The sequence below is a fragment of the Aotus nancymaae genome, unplaced genomic scaffold (genome assembly GCF_030222135.1).
Source record: "Aotus nancymaae isolate 86718 unplaced genomic scaffold, 86718_ANA_hifiasm-v0.15.2.pri h1tg000049l, whole genome shotgun sequence".
Classification (NCBI taxonomy): domain Eukaryota; kingdom Metazoa; phylum Chordata; class Mammalia; order Primates; family Aotidae; genus Aotus; species Aotus nancymaae.
Window position 1 is genome coordinate 34,523,606 of NW_026988463.1, and position 14,618 is coordinate 34,538,223.

Here is a 14,618-nt window from a genome sequence, read left to right on the forward strand (position 1 = left end):
TTTTTTCTTAAGATAGAGTCTTGCTCTGTCACCCATGCCAGAGTGCAGTGACAGTGACAACATCGTAGCTCACTGTAGCCTTGAACTCCTGGGCTCAAGGGATCCTCCTTCCTCTCCTCCTGAGTAGCTAGGACTACAGGTGCACACCCCCACACCTGGCTAACTTTATTTTTTGTTTGATATTTGGTAGAAGGGATTTTGCTATATTGCCTAGGCTGGTCTTGAACTCCTGACCCCAACTGATCCTCCTGCTTTTGCTTCAGAAGGTGTGAGCTACTGTGCTTGTCCTCTTTTCTTTTCTATCCTTCTCTCTCTTTCCTTTTCTTCTTTTTTTATTTTGAGACGGAGTCTCATTCTTCTGTCGCCAGGCTGGAGTGCAGTGGCACAATCTTGGCCCACTGCAACCTCTGCCTCCCAGGTTCAAGCAATTCTCCTGCCTCAGCCTTCTGAATAGCTAGGACTACAGGCACACGCCACCACACCCAGCTAATTTTTGGATTTTTAATAGAGAAGGGATTTCACCATGTTGGCCAGGATGGTCTCGATCTCTAGACCTCGTGATCCGCCTGCCTCAGCCTCCCAAAGTGCTGGGATTACAGGTGTGAGCCACCATGCCTGTCTGGTCTTTTTTTTTTTAGAGAGAGTATCTCTTTCACCCAGGCTGTAGTGCAGTGGTGTGATTGTGTCTCACTGCAGCCTTGAACTCTGGGGCCCCAAGCAGTCTTCCCACCTCAGCTTCACGATCATCTGGAGTTATAGGTGTGCCCTACCATGCCTGGCTAGGAAGTTCTGTTAGATAGTACTGGTCTAAAAAACGTTAATTTTAATTTTTTTTTTCTTTTTTGAGTCAGAGTCTCACTCTGTTGCCTGGGCTAGTGCAGTGGCACAATCTTGGCTCACTGCACCCTCCGCCTCCTGGGTTCAAAGGATTCTCATGCTTCAGTTTACTGGTATGCATCACCACACCCAGTTAATTTTTGTATTTTTAACAGAAACGGGTTTTACCATGTTGGCCAGTCTGGTCTTGAACTCCTGGCTTCAAGTGATCTGCCTGCCTTGGCCTCCCAAAGTGCTGAGATTGTAGATGTGAACCACCATGCACACCTGGCCGAAAATATTAATTTGACAGAGGCTGGAAGGGTAGGCTAAGAACAGTTGAGTTTCTGAGTGGTGTAATAGAAAGGAGTGCCAGCATGGAAGGTGGTAGAAAGGTGAGAAGAAAAAAAAGTTTGGGGAGCCATTTACAAGACATAAGAGAAGCTAAAAAGTGAGAAGCTGGCTAGGTGTGGTGGCTCATACCTGTAATCCTAGCATTTTGATTGGCTGAAGGCTGAATGGGGCAGATCACCTGAACCCACAAGTTCAAAATGAACCTGGCAACGTGGTAAAACTTTGTCTCTACTGAAAAAGGTAGCCAGGTGTGGTAGCACATGCCTGTAGTCCCAGCTACTTGGGAGGCTGAGGTGGGAGGATCACTTGAGCCTAGGAGGCAAAGACTGCTGTGAGCTGAGATCGCACCCCAGCACACCAGCCTGGGTGACAGAGTGAAACTCTAAAAATAAATAAATAATAGTGAGAAGTTGAAGGAAAGGTTCTTAATAATTTGATTTTTCTACAGTACCTTCAGTTAGTGAATGTATCCAATCTAATTCTTTCATTTTATAAGTGAGAAAAACATACATTACTGGTTAGCAGGGATCAGTATAATGGTATGTTTTACCTGTCAATGATGCTCCTTGAATCTATCTCGGTCGTTTGCAGTATCCCCTGGAGTGCAGTAGGAAATAGATGAGAGAGCTGAACTAGAGAGTGTGCTTACCCTGGGCATATTACTCAACTGGATTAGGAAAGTAGAAAGCAAAAGGGTTAAGAGTAGATAGATAATTTGATTATTACCATATGCATCATTTTCTGTAAGGAATAACCAGGAAGTTGGGGAAAAGCCAGGAGAGTCTCTGAGGGTTCGTTGTATTTTGATTGAAGTTAGTGGCAGCATTCTTTTTCTCCAAGGCCTTACCATGTTGAGGGTAGAGCACAGCCCCCTTCACCCTGTCTCGCTGTCCCACCGCCAAACCAGTTGGTACAGCTTATTTTATGTAAAGGGAAGATAAATCTGGAGTGCTCAAGCACAGTTTAGGTAGAATATTCAGTAAAGCCATTGGAGTGAGCCTTTTCCAAAAGGCTATTCTCTTTTTATTCATGTATAGAAATCCTCATAAAATAGAACAACCTCGGCCGGGTGACTCATGCCTGTAATCCCAGCACTTTGGGAGGCGGAGGCGGGTAGATCATCTGAGATCAGCAGTTTAAGACCTTCCTGGCCAGCATGGTGAAATCCTGTCTCTACTAAAAATACAAAAATTAGCCAGGCAGCAGTGGCTCACGCCTGTAATCCCAGCACTTTGGGAGGCTGAGACGGGTGGATCACGAAGTCAGGAGAAACCCCGTCTTTACTAAAAAGCGAAGAATTAGCCGGGCGTGGTGGCACACACGCCTTTAGTTCCAGCTACTCGGGAGGCTGAGGCAGAAGAATTGCTTAAACCTGGGAGACAGAGGCTGTAGTGAGCCGAGATCTCTAGTTGGGAGGCTGAGGCAGGAGAATCACTTGAACCCAGGAGGCGGAGGTTGTGGTAAGCCGAATTCACTCCGTTGCACTCCAGCTGGGCACCAAGAGCGAAACTAAGTCTCAAAAAAAAAAAAAAGACCAACCTCTTTTATGCTCAGTATGGTTTATCTGAGTCATCATACATAAATCTTACATTCAGAAGAGGCTCTCATTTTTGATAATTTTATTATTCTACCCAAAGTGATCCAAGGAATCTTTCTAAACATTATTATAGAGACTGTTTTTTCTGGCTCAGTTAACAAATGTATATTTAAAAGCTTATCTGGCTTCAGCTTTGTGTGTTGCCAGTGTTATTCAAGTCTTCTTAGCTGTGAAAGCAAGTATGTACCACTTAGGTGGAAGATTTATTACCATATTCTTTATAGGTATATAGAATGGTTTTGTTTTCTGAACCAATATTGGGGCTAATGTTTTGCAAAAGAATTTCTGGCCAGGCACACTGGCTCATGCCAGTAGTCCCCAGCACTTCGGGAGGCCAAGGCAGGAGGATCACTTGAGCCCAGGAGTTCGAGACCAGCCTGTGCAAAATGGCAAAACCCTGTCTCTACAAAAAATTAGCCAGGCTGGTGGTTCTTTCATGTAATCCCAGCTACTTGGGAGGCTGAGGTGGAGAAGCAACTGAGTCCAGAAAGTCGAGGCTGCAGTGAGCTCTGATCGCACCACTTGCACTCCAGCCTGAAGTAAGGCTGTCTCAAAAAAGAAAAAAAAAGTCCCTGCTGCCTCTTGATGAGAGAGGTATGCTTGGAAATAGGTTTAGATCCTGAGTGTTGGGGTTTCTGAGATAGTCTACTGACTTATATAGGATATCGCAGCAAATATTTGAAAGTAGGACTTTACTGGTTAATTTGGAAAGTGTGATCACTTTTAGATACCTGCAAATGGCTAATTCCCAAATGCCGGGATGATTATTGCTTTATCAAATGCTGAAGATAATGTACACTGTGTTATATTTAACCATTTCTGTTAGAGATCTAGGACATTCTTTTTACTAAATGAGCTAGAATGTACAAAATAATTTCAAAATAGTAATATCGAAGGAGGAAGCCTTAAATAAGGTGTGTTCTGATTTGTACATTCTGATTTGTACGTCTAAGAATTTTTCAGCTTTGCTCTAGTGACATCTAGCTTTCAAACAGTTTTATCACATGCTAAAATTCTTCAAAAGCAAATTTCTAAAGAGCTTTCTTCCAGTTAGGTTCTCAGTGTAATGCCGTTTCTTTCCACAGATTTGCTTGTAAATGTATCAGGAAGAGGCAGCCCAGAATGAAGAAAGCAAGCAGGAGTGTTGGCTTGGTGCCTAAAGTGTCTGGGATAAGTAAAACGCAAACAGCAGAAAAAATTAAACCTGAAAACAGCTCTTCAGCATCTACAGGAGGCAAACCTGTAAAACCTGGAACAGCAGCATCATTGTCAAAGGTATTCATGTGGTGATGTTTGAATACATGGTGGATTTTTGGAGGAGTGAGTTTAAATATGATGTTTAATATATTAAATGAGCATCCTTACAGGTGTGCCCTCTTCTGGTGCTGGGAACACTTGGCCTTTGAAGAGACCTTACAGTAGGGTAGACCTAATTGGTGTTTTTGGTCTGTCTTTTTGAATGAAACCAAACAATAGGCTTGTTCATGAAACAAATAATTGAGCACCTGCCTTGTGTAGGATGCTGTGATTGTGTGAACTGGAGGTACACTCTGCCTTCAGGGAGCTTGTGGAGTAAAGGATGGAGGCAAGGCACAAACATAAATAAGGAAAATACTCAGGGAGAATGTCAGATATCCAGGGAGAGCAGTAAAGCACTGTGAACAGTTTCAGGTAGGTAAATATTGTTTCTAGCCTGGGAAGGTTTTATGAAAAGAGCATGTGAGCCAAGTCTTACAGTCCTGTGACCTCCAGACAGGTCTTTTTATCTGCTATCTCCCTCACCTTCGTCACCACAAATTGCTGTTCTTCTTCTGGCAGCTGGTTCATTATTATTATTATTATTATTATCATCGTCATCACTTTTTTTAATTCCTTTTTTTTTTTTTTTTGAGATCTGTGTTGCCCAGGCTGGTCTCCTGGTTCAGTGGATCCTCCTGCCTCAGCCTCTTGAGTAGCTGGCTCTACCGGTGTGTGTCCACATGTACAACCGGAAACATGATTTGTTCAAAATCCTTTTTTCCAGGCAGGGCCCCGATAGATCATGGCTTAATTATTTTAAGAATGACCTCAGGAACAGCTGAGGAACTTCCTTATATGTGTTGAAAGATCTAACAGGAAATGCTAGTTTTTCTATTCTAAGGTTGTTGGAACTGAACCCAGACTTATTTCATTGGCTTGGAGATGCACATAGATTTTCTCCTGGCTATGACCCTGATGAATTGCTAGGTATCATCCTGTGGCCTATGTACCAGGAATAGACCCTTGCCCAGCTTCTGTTAGTCTCAGTGAACACACTGAATCATTTTGTTGGTAGCAGTGCTGCCGCTCTTTGGTGTACAATAAGCTGCGTTTTCTGACCTAACTGGTTACTCAGTTGCTGGGGCTTTCTTTGGCGTGGAGTGCCTGTGTGACTAGGTGACCTGTTATTTATGCGACTGGAAGAACAGGTTGAAATGTTGGCATTGGATATGCACTGCTACCTTCCTTCTGTGGCCTCTTCATCAGTGGCAGGCAGTGTCTTTGGAGGTTTACTATGGAATGTGCACTGAACAGGCATGTTACATCTTCGAAAGCTTGGATCTGGAATTGCTGGGAGTTTGGTCTTGGACAGTGAGTACTTTTCCACTGTAAAGCAAACCTGTACACTTGCTCTTGCCAGCACATGCCAGCTGTCCATAGCTTTGGCTTTGCTGTGTTGACAAGTTTGTTTAAGAGGTGTGTGTGTGTGTGTGTGTGTGTGTGTGTGTGTGTGTGTGTGTGTGTGTAGCAGGAAGGTCAGGGCAGAGGTAAAGCTTTTTTGGCAATACTTTTCCTGGAGTGGATTAATTGCCTTCACTTAAGAGAGGAGAAGGAAAAAGTAATGAAGTGGAGATTAAAGTAAAAAGAGACAGAAGGAAAGAAGAAAATCGTGAAAAAGAACAATGGAAACATTGAAGGGCTTTGAGACCCCACAGACTAAACTGTTATTTTATTTTTCTAATTTTCCTTATTTTACTGTGTTTCTCTGGCACATAGATACTTCTTACAACGTGAATTCCTGTAACTGTCATGAAGCATTGATGATTAACCTGGTGAATGAAGTGTTTGGCTTAATTATTGACATAGCATGTGCACACACCCATTCATTTATGGACACCCACACCTGTGTGTCTGTCACTGCACAATATTCTCATGACTCTCTTCTTGTAGTGACAGGGTACAGGATATGCATTTTTTCACCTCTCTCATTTTAAGTATTGTTTGAGGCTAAATGTAGTTGAGGGTTAAGGGAAGGACTCTTTTGATCCAGAACACTTCACTGCTGGTGCAGCTTTCATAAATACAAAACACTACTGCTGCCCGCAGTGAGTTTTGGGGACATTATTCCCACTTTTGTCAGGAGCTGTGTTATTGGGCTTTCAGGCTTTGTATACTTAATTCTCCTTTGTCACAGTCAGTGGAGAGGATTATTTTCCATGTAGAGAGGGTCTCCTGCATGCCAGCACTTTGTAGCGTTCGCTTATACTGTTGAGGTGTTCATGATTAGTTCTTTTGCATTAATATGCTATTCCATTGTACTGCTGATAATTTTTTCTAAAAATTATGAATTAATAAGCTTCAGTTAGAATTTAGGATTGATAACTCTCCATGATTATTTGTGGTCATACAGTGTAAAAGTTAGTTAACAGTATGAACAATCTACCTCTGAAACTTGAAAGGTAAAATTTGAAAACAAATCTTCAAATTTGAGAGAGAGATGCAGACTGTGAAACTTGGACTTGACCTTGAGAAGTATATGTACCTGGTTGTAGTATTTCATTATTTGTTTCTGGAATGTTTTTACCAAATTATTTGCATTTTGCAGCAGTTATAAAAAAGTAGGCTGAACATTTGTTCCTTCATCAATTTCATGTTTTTACACTTGCTGATGGGGGATGTTTATGTGTGGGAATGCACATGCCCTTACATAATTTTGTTGCAAAAATTAAAAGAAATAGGGAAAAACAGCAGAGAGCCTGCTAGTAGCTTAGGGTAAAAGGTAAGTTGGAAAATGCAGAGGTTTTTGTTTTTGTTTTTTCCTTTTTTGTTGTTGTTGAAGTAAAGCATACGTATAGCAAAGTCCACAGAGCATAGGTGTTGAGCTTAGTGAATCATCACAAAATGAAACATACCCTGCAACCACCACCTAGAAACAACATACGTGCCCCTCAGAAGCTTCCCTTGTGCCTCTGCTTAATCATTGTCCTTCCTGTCCTTCCCCAAAGTAACTACCTTTCTGACTTCTAGCACCAGGGACTAATTTTGCCAGTTTTTGATCTTTACAGGAACATAGTCATATACCATGTTGTTTTTTTATGTGTGTCTGGTTTCTTATCTGTACTGTTGCATCTAGCAGTGGTCACTTCCTTTTCATTACTGGTTAGTAATCCATCGGATGAATATACCACAGTTTGTTCATCTCTTCTACTATTGGAAGTCTTTTGGAGTTTCTGCTCTGTGGCTAAGAGTAGTGTTGTTATGAACATTTGTATACATGTGTATTAATGCACATGTGCCCCCATTTGTGTTGGTTCTAGAACAAGGAGTGAAATTACTGAACCATAGTGTATACCTATGTTCAGCTTTAGTATTATAGATAGAAGAAAATCATTTTTTAAGGTGGTTACCAGTTTACATTCCTGGTTACTTCATATCCTCTCTTGCACTTAAATTGTTACTCCTTTTATGTTAAGCACTCAGGAATGTATAAAGGGGTGGAGGAGTGGCACTAATTTGCATCATTGCCAGTAAGATTGAATACCTTTTTATACATTATTTTTATGTGCTCAGTGGTCATTTGGATCCTTTTTTGTGAAGTGCCTGTTCAAGTCACTTGCCCATTTTTCTGTTGGCTTTTTTTTCCAACTTTTTTTTTTATTTATTGTGGAAAACTGCATATAGCATTCATCACCTTGGCCTTTTTATTTTCCATTTTATTTATTTTTATATTTTTAAGAGATGGAGTCTCACTCTGTTGCTTGCCCAGGCTGGAGTGCAGTAACATGATCCTAGTTTACTGTAGCCTTGAACTCCTGGACTCAAGCCATCTTCTGGCTTCAGCCTCCTAAATAGCTGGGGTTATAGGTGCACACCACCATACCTGGCTAATTAAAACTAATTTTTTTTTTTTTTTAAGAGACAGGGTCTTGCTTTGTTACCCAGGCTGGTCTCTAACTCTGTGGCCTCAAGTAATTCTCCTGTGAAGGTGAGGTTTCAGGTGTGAGCCACCGTGCCCAGCCATCTTAACCATTTTTGAGTGTGCAGTTCAGCGCCATTAAATACATTCACATCGTTGTGCAGCCATCATCACCATCCATCTCCAGAATTTTTCATCTTGCTAAACGGAGGCTCTGTACCTATTATATAACTCCCCATTCCCTCTTCTCTCCAACACCTGACAACCACCATTCTACTTTCTGTCTCTATGAATTTCACTGCTCTAGCTATCTCATATAAATGGAATCATAGGCCACTTGTTTTGTGACTGCCTTATTTAACTTGGCATCGTGTCCTCAAGGTTCATCTGTGTTGTAGCATGCGTCAGAATTCCTTCCATTTTTAAGGCTCAGTGGTATTCCATTGTATTTATATGCTGTGTTTTGTTTATCCATTTGCCTGTCAGTGAACACTTGGGTTGCTTCCACCTTTTGTCTACTACTATGAATATGAGTGGAGTGTGCAAATATCTCTTCAAGACTTCACTTTCAGTTTTTTTTTTTTTTTTTTTTTTGATGGAGTTTCTCTCTTGTTTCCCAGGCTGGAGTGCAATGGCGCGATCTCGGCTAACTGCAACCTCTGCCTCCTGGGTTCAGGCAATTCTCCTGCCTCAGCCTCCTGAGTAGCTGGGATTACAGGCACCAGCCACCATGCCCAGCTAATTTTTTGTATTTTTTTAGTAGAGACGGGGTTTCACCATGTTGACCAGGATGGTCTCGATCTCTTGACCTCGTGATCCACCTGCCTCGGCCTCCCAAAGTGCTGGGATTACAGGCGTGAGCCACCGCACCCGACGTTGCTTTCAGTTTTGAGGGGGTATATGTCCATAGTTGGAGTTGCTACATTATATGATAACTCCATTTTTAATTCTTTGAGGAATTAAAGAGAGCGCTTCAAGGTGCGGGTTCCCGGCTGCTGCCCATGAAGGACCGCAGGTTTGGGCTGGGCGGTGGCTGCAGCGGTAACAGGGAGTTTCAGTACTGGGCTGGGACCACAGACCCTTCATCCTGCCGGGCTGCTGGTGTCCTTTCCTGAGGCTGTGCTGTGCCTGAGGGGCATCAGATGGGCCTGAGGAGATTGGAGGAAGCTGACACTGGAGCCAGCAGGAGGCCCCAGAAAGAGAGGCTGGGAAAAGGGACAGGTATCTAAGGGGGTAACCTCAGAGTCACTTGCCGCCTTGGGTGCCAGGTTAGCAGATGTGCTGGCTGCAGAACTGGAACCAGATCCAGATACAGCGATCTGCAGACCAGGAGAGAGAGGGTCAGTGGAAACAAGGGGTCCCTGTGTGAAGGGGACAGGGAAATGCACACACGTTGGGGTTGGGGATTTCATCCTTTTGCTGCCGGGAGAGGCAGGAAAGGCGGACCGGGCACCTGCTGCAGCTGTGGCTGAGGCCCAGGGATGTGAGGGGCCTCTTTGCCCTCCATTCGGTGGGGCCCCCCACATGGGGTCCCAAGTAGAAGGGGTAAGGGCCCCTGCGGCTGCTGCAGCAGCAGCACAAGTGCCAGGCCTTGGGCTTCTCAGGCTGCAGTCCACACTTGGAGCTGGGAAGGGGGCAGGAATCAGCGAGGTGACCTGGGCTGTGTCCCGGGAGTGTGAAGAGGTGTCAGGAAGGGGATCTTAGGAGGCGCGGCGCTTCCTCCCAGACACGGCAGGTGTAGAGGGGGCCCCTGCAGCAGATGCTAGGAGGGACACGCGGCCCAGGTACTGTTGGGACATGTGAGTCCCCGGATGTGCATCCATGCTGGGTGCTTTAGGGACAGCAGGCGGAGAAGAAGTCCCTGTTGCAGGTGAGGGCAAAGCTTGGGAAGGCCGTGGGGCTCTACAGTCTGAGACGGCCTTGGCCTCACCCTGCAGTGCACTATTAATGCGCCGGAGTGCCGCCTCCTTCTCCAGGTCCAGGTCTTCAGCAGTGACCCGGAACCCCAGCCGTAAGGGAGATGGCAGCTTCAGAGGCGCCCCTCGCCTGCGTGGCAGCAGAGGAAACTTTCTTCTACGAGGCCTAGACTCCTGAGATGTGGGGGAGCCATTCCTGGGGGCCAATTTCTCCCCTGGTGGTGCCTCTGCTGCCTTTTCACCCTGGGTGTGAATGACAGCCTGAGAGACAGCCTGAGAGTTGTCCTCACTCACTGTCTCTGAGGAACTGAGGGTCACATGGCAGTGGGATGAGTCTGGCCCCCTCCTCCTCTTTAGCCACGGGAAGCCTCCCGTGGAGCTGTAGGAGCTGGAAAGGGCATTTCTTTTTGGGCCAGGGCTCATCCCAGAAGGCTGGGATGTCTTGTGACATGTGACTCCTGACACGGTCACATGGCAGTGGGATGAGTCTGGCCCCCTCTTCCTCTTTAGCCACGGGAAGCCTCCCGTGGAGCTGTAGGAGCTGGAAATGGCATTCCTTTTGGGACAGGGGCTCATCCTGCAAGGCTGGGATCTCTGGTCCTGTCTGCCTTCTGACCTCTGGGCATGGAGGTCTCTCTGCCGAGGCCCGGGCCTGGGCACTAAGGGCAAGGGGTCTCCATTATCCGGTACGGGCCTAAATGCAGACCGTGAATCCCCGGTGCCCTCGGGGCCCCTTTGGACATGGTCAGTATTCTGTTGGACTCTGGGGTCCTCGCCCTGCTCAGGCATCGCTGCCTCACTCTCCCTTTGTGCTCTCAACATGATCTCCTCCGGACAGGAGTCTGGGCCACAGCTGGGTGTTGTGGGCCCCAAAGGGGTGACTCCCTGCTCCTGGGCCCCACAGAGAGTTTTGGGTGGAATTGGACTCTCGCTATGGTACCTGTGCATCCAAATTGAAGGCAGAGGCAGGATCGCTGGAAAACCTTCTTGAAGTTGTTTGGACACACTGCTGATTCCAAGTGTCCGGGCCCTTGTAGGATGACCTGCCACTCCACCCAGGGGCAGGAGCAAGGAGGAGATCCCACAAGCAAAGTCAACGGAGGGATGGGGAGAGCGGGCTCAAGGCAACTGAGCCCTACTGGCAGGTCCCCGACACTCGGGCCGGGACAGGGATAAGGGGCACAGAGTGCCCAGGTAGCCCCTTCTGGGAGCAGCGGGGAAATTTCCGATTCTTAAACTCTCGAGAGCCAGGCTCTGAGCGTCGTCCTCTAGCTGCCAGCGCGGCTAAAGACTAAGCGAGCGGTTTCTCCTGTTGCCGGGCAACGCATCCTTCTAACGTGCGCGAGTGGGGGCGCGTGAAAAAAGGGGGGAAGTGAGAGATCCGCGCCAGAAGGGCGACCTTCACGGATTCGCGCGACAAGGTATGCGCGCCAGGCACCTGCTGACAATGCGGTGGGGGGAGAGGTGCAAACTATGCGCGCGAGGCACGGGCTGGCAACCGTGGGAAAATGGAGAGGCCGGCGCACAAGGCGCCTGCTGGCAACCGTGGGAAAATGGAGGGACTGGCGCACCAGGCGCCTGCTGGCAACCGTGGGAAAATGGAGGGGCCGACGCACAAGGCGCCTGCTGGCAACCGTGGGAAAATGGAGGGCCCGGAGCGGGGCGCGCGAAATAGGTACTGGAGGGAGAGGCACGCGCACAAAGCACGCGAGACATAACCGTTAGGTGCGGCAAGGTATGCGCACAAGGCACCTGCTGGCAACGGCGGGGAGGGGTCAAGGTGTGCGCGCGAGGCACCTGCTGGCAATGGCGGGGGAGGGGGCAACGTATGCGCACAAGACGCCTGCTGGCAATGGCGGGGAGGGGTGAAAGTGTGCGCGCGAGGCACCTGCTGGCAATGGCGGCGGAGGGGGCAATGTATGGGCACAAAGCACCTGCTGGCCATGGCGGGGAGGGGACAAGGTGTGCGCGCGTGGCGCCCGCTGGCAATGGCGGCGGAGGGGGCGATGTACGGGCACGAGGCACCTGCTGGCAACTGCGGGACGGGGCGCGGTGGTAGGGTGGGCCGCAGCGCAGGTATATTTACTGGATGAGAGGCCAGCAAAAAAGACCCGGAACCCTAACGAACTGGCATGGCAAGACACGGGCACAAGGCACCTGCTGGCAACCGTGGGAAAATGGAGGCGTCGGCGCACAAGGCGCCTGCTGGCAACCGTGGGAAAATAAGGGGGACCGGCGCACAAGGCACCTGCTGGCAACCGCAGGAAACTGGAGGGGCCGGGGCGGGGCGCGCGAAATAGATACTGGAGGGAGAGGCACGCGCACAAAGCACGCGAGACATTAACGGTTCGGTGCGGCAAGTCATGCGCACAAGGCATCTGCTGGCAATAGGGGGAGGGGTCAAGGTGTGCGCACGAGGCGCCCGCTGGCAATGGCGGCGGACGGGGCAATGTACGGGCAAGAGGCACCTGCTGGCAACTGCGGGACAGGGGGCGCGGTGGTAGGGTGAGGGGCAGCGCAGGTATAGGTACTGGATGAGAGGCCAGCACAAAACACCTGGAACCCTAACGAACTGGCATGGCAAGACACGGGCACAAGACACCTGCTGGCAACCGTGGGAAAATGGAGGGACTGGCGCACAAGGCGCCTGCTGGCATCCGTGGGAAAATGGAGGCGCCGGCGCACAAGGCGCCTGCTGGAAACCGTGGGAAAATGGAGGCGCCGGCGCACAAGGCACCTGCTGGCAAATGCGGGAAACTGGGGGGGCCGGGGCGGGGCGCGCGAAATAGATACTGGAGAGAGAGGAACGCGCACAAAGCACGCGAGACATTAACGGATCGGTACGGCAACGTATGCGCACTTGGCACCTGCTGGCAATGGCGGGGAGGGGTCAAGGTGTGCGCGAGAGGCGCCTGCTGGCAATGGCGGCGGAGGGGGCAATGTACGGGCACGAGGCACCTGCTGGCAACTGCGCGACGGGGTCGCGGTGGGGGGTGGGAGGGCAGCGCGGTTATAGGTACTGGAGGAGATGCGATCACAAAAGTCCCAGAACCTTAACGAACTGGCATGGCAAGACACGGGCACAAGGCGCCTGCTGGCAACCGTGGGAAAAAGGAGGGCCCGGAGCGGGGCGCGCGAAATAGGTACTGGAGGGAGAGGCACGCGCACAAAGCACGCGAGACATAACCGTTAGGTGCGGCAAGGTATGCGCACAAGGCACCTGCTGGCAACGGCGGGGAGGGGTCAAGGTGTGCGCGGGAGGCACCTGCTGGCAATGGCGGGGGAGGGGGCAACGTATGCGCACAAGACGCCTGCTGGCAATGGCGGGGAGGGGTGAAAGTGTGCGCGCGAGGCACCTGCTGGCAATGGCGGCGGAGGGGGCAATGTATGGGCACAAAGCACCTGCTGGCCATGGCGGGGAGGGGACAAGGTGTTCGCGCGAGGCGCCCGCTGGCAATGGCGACGGAGGGGGCGATGTACGGGCACGAGGCACCTGCTGGCACCTGCTGGCAACTGCGGGACAGGGGGCGCGGTGGTAGGGTGGGGGGCAGCGCAGGTGTAGGTACTGGATGAGAGGCCAGCAAAAAAGACCCGGAAACCTAACAAACTGGCATGGCAAGACACGGGCACAAGGCACCTGCTGGCAACCGTGGGAAAATGGACGGACTGGCGCACCAGGCGCCTGCTGGCAACCGTGGGAAAATGGAGGGACTGGCGCACCAGGCGCCTGCTGGCAACCGTGGGAAAATGGAGGGGCCGGCGCACAAGGCACCTGCTGGCAAACGCGGGAGACTGGAGGGGCCGGGCCGGGGCGCGCGAAATAGATACTGGAGGGAGAGGCACGCGCACAAAGCACGCGAGACATTAACGGTTCGGTGCGGCAAGGCATGCGCACAAGGCACCTGCTGGCAATGGCGGGGAGGGGTCAAGGTGTGCGCGCGAGGCGCCCGCTGGCAATGGCGGCGGAGGGGGCGATGTACGGGCACGAGGCACCTGCTGGCAACTGCGGGACAGGGGGCGCGGTGGTAGGGTGGGGGGCAGCGCAGGTGTAGGTACTGGATGAGAGGCCAGCAAAAAAGACCCGGAACCCTAACAAACTGGCATGGCAAGACACGGGCACAAGGCACCTGCTGGCAACCGTGGAAAAATGGAGGGACTGGCAAACAAGGCGCCTGCTGGCAACCGTGGGAAAATGGAGGCGCCGGCGCACAAGGCGCCTCCTGGCAAAAGCGGGAAACTGGAGGGGCCGGGGAGGGGCGCGCGAAATAGATACTGGAGGGAGAGGCACGCGCACAAAGCACGGGAGACGTTAACGGTTCGGTGCGGCAAGGCATGCGCACAAGGCATCTGCTGGCAATGGCGGGGAGGGGTCAAGGTGTGCGCACGAGGCGCCCGCTCACAATGGCGGGGGAGGGGGCAACGTATGCGATTGGTGTGAAAAAGACATTTCTTTTGTTGCAAATAACAGGTTGAGGAATGGAAAAACAATTGACATGAATTTTCACAAAGTAAACATTTTACAAATGATTTCCAAATATTGATAAAAGTTCACAACTGTTTCGTTTTGAAAGGCCTAGTTTATAGGAAAAGATGGTGTCATTGGTGTGTTTTATTTTCATGAAGTAAAGCTAAAAAGCACAGTGCTTGTCTCCCTGAGATTCCTACTCAGGACATGACCCAGACAGCCAGGCACATTGCTCTTAACTGTAGCACCAGCTACTCTCCTATACCAGAAGTGCCCCATCAACATACACACATGCTCTCACATTCAAAACGGTGA

At 49.7% G+C, this 14,618-nt stretch overlaps 1 protein-coding gene across 1 annotated transcript in view; it reads left to right on the forward strand.

Moving 5' to 3' along the window:
- Positions 1 to 3,959: 3,959 nt before the first annotated feature.
- The window catches only part of CLTCL1 (clathrin heavy chain like 1), a 184,620-nt gene continuing 173,961 nt past the window's right edge, over positions 3,960 to 14,618 (forward strand). The window contains exon 1 of the mRNA XM_064362833.1: positions 3,960 to 4,042. The gene's annotated coding sequence lies outside the window, so the exon portion shown is untranslated. The remainder of the gene's footprint in view (positions 4,043 to 14,618) is intronic.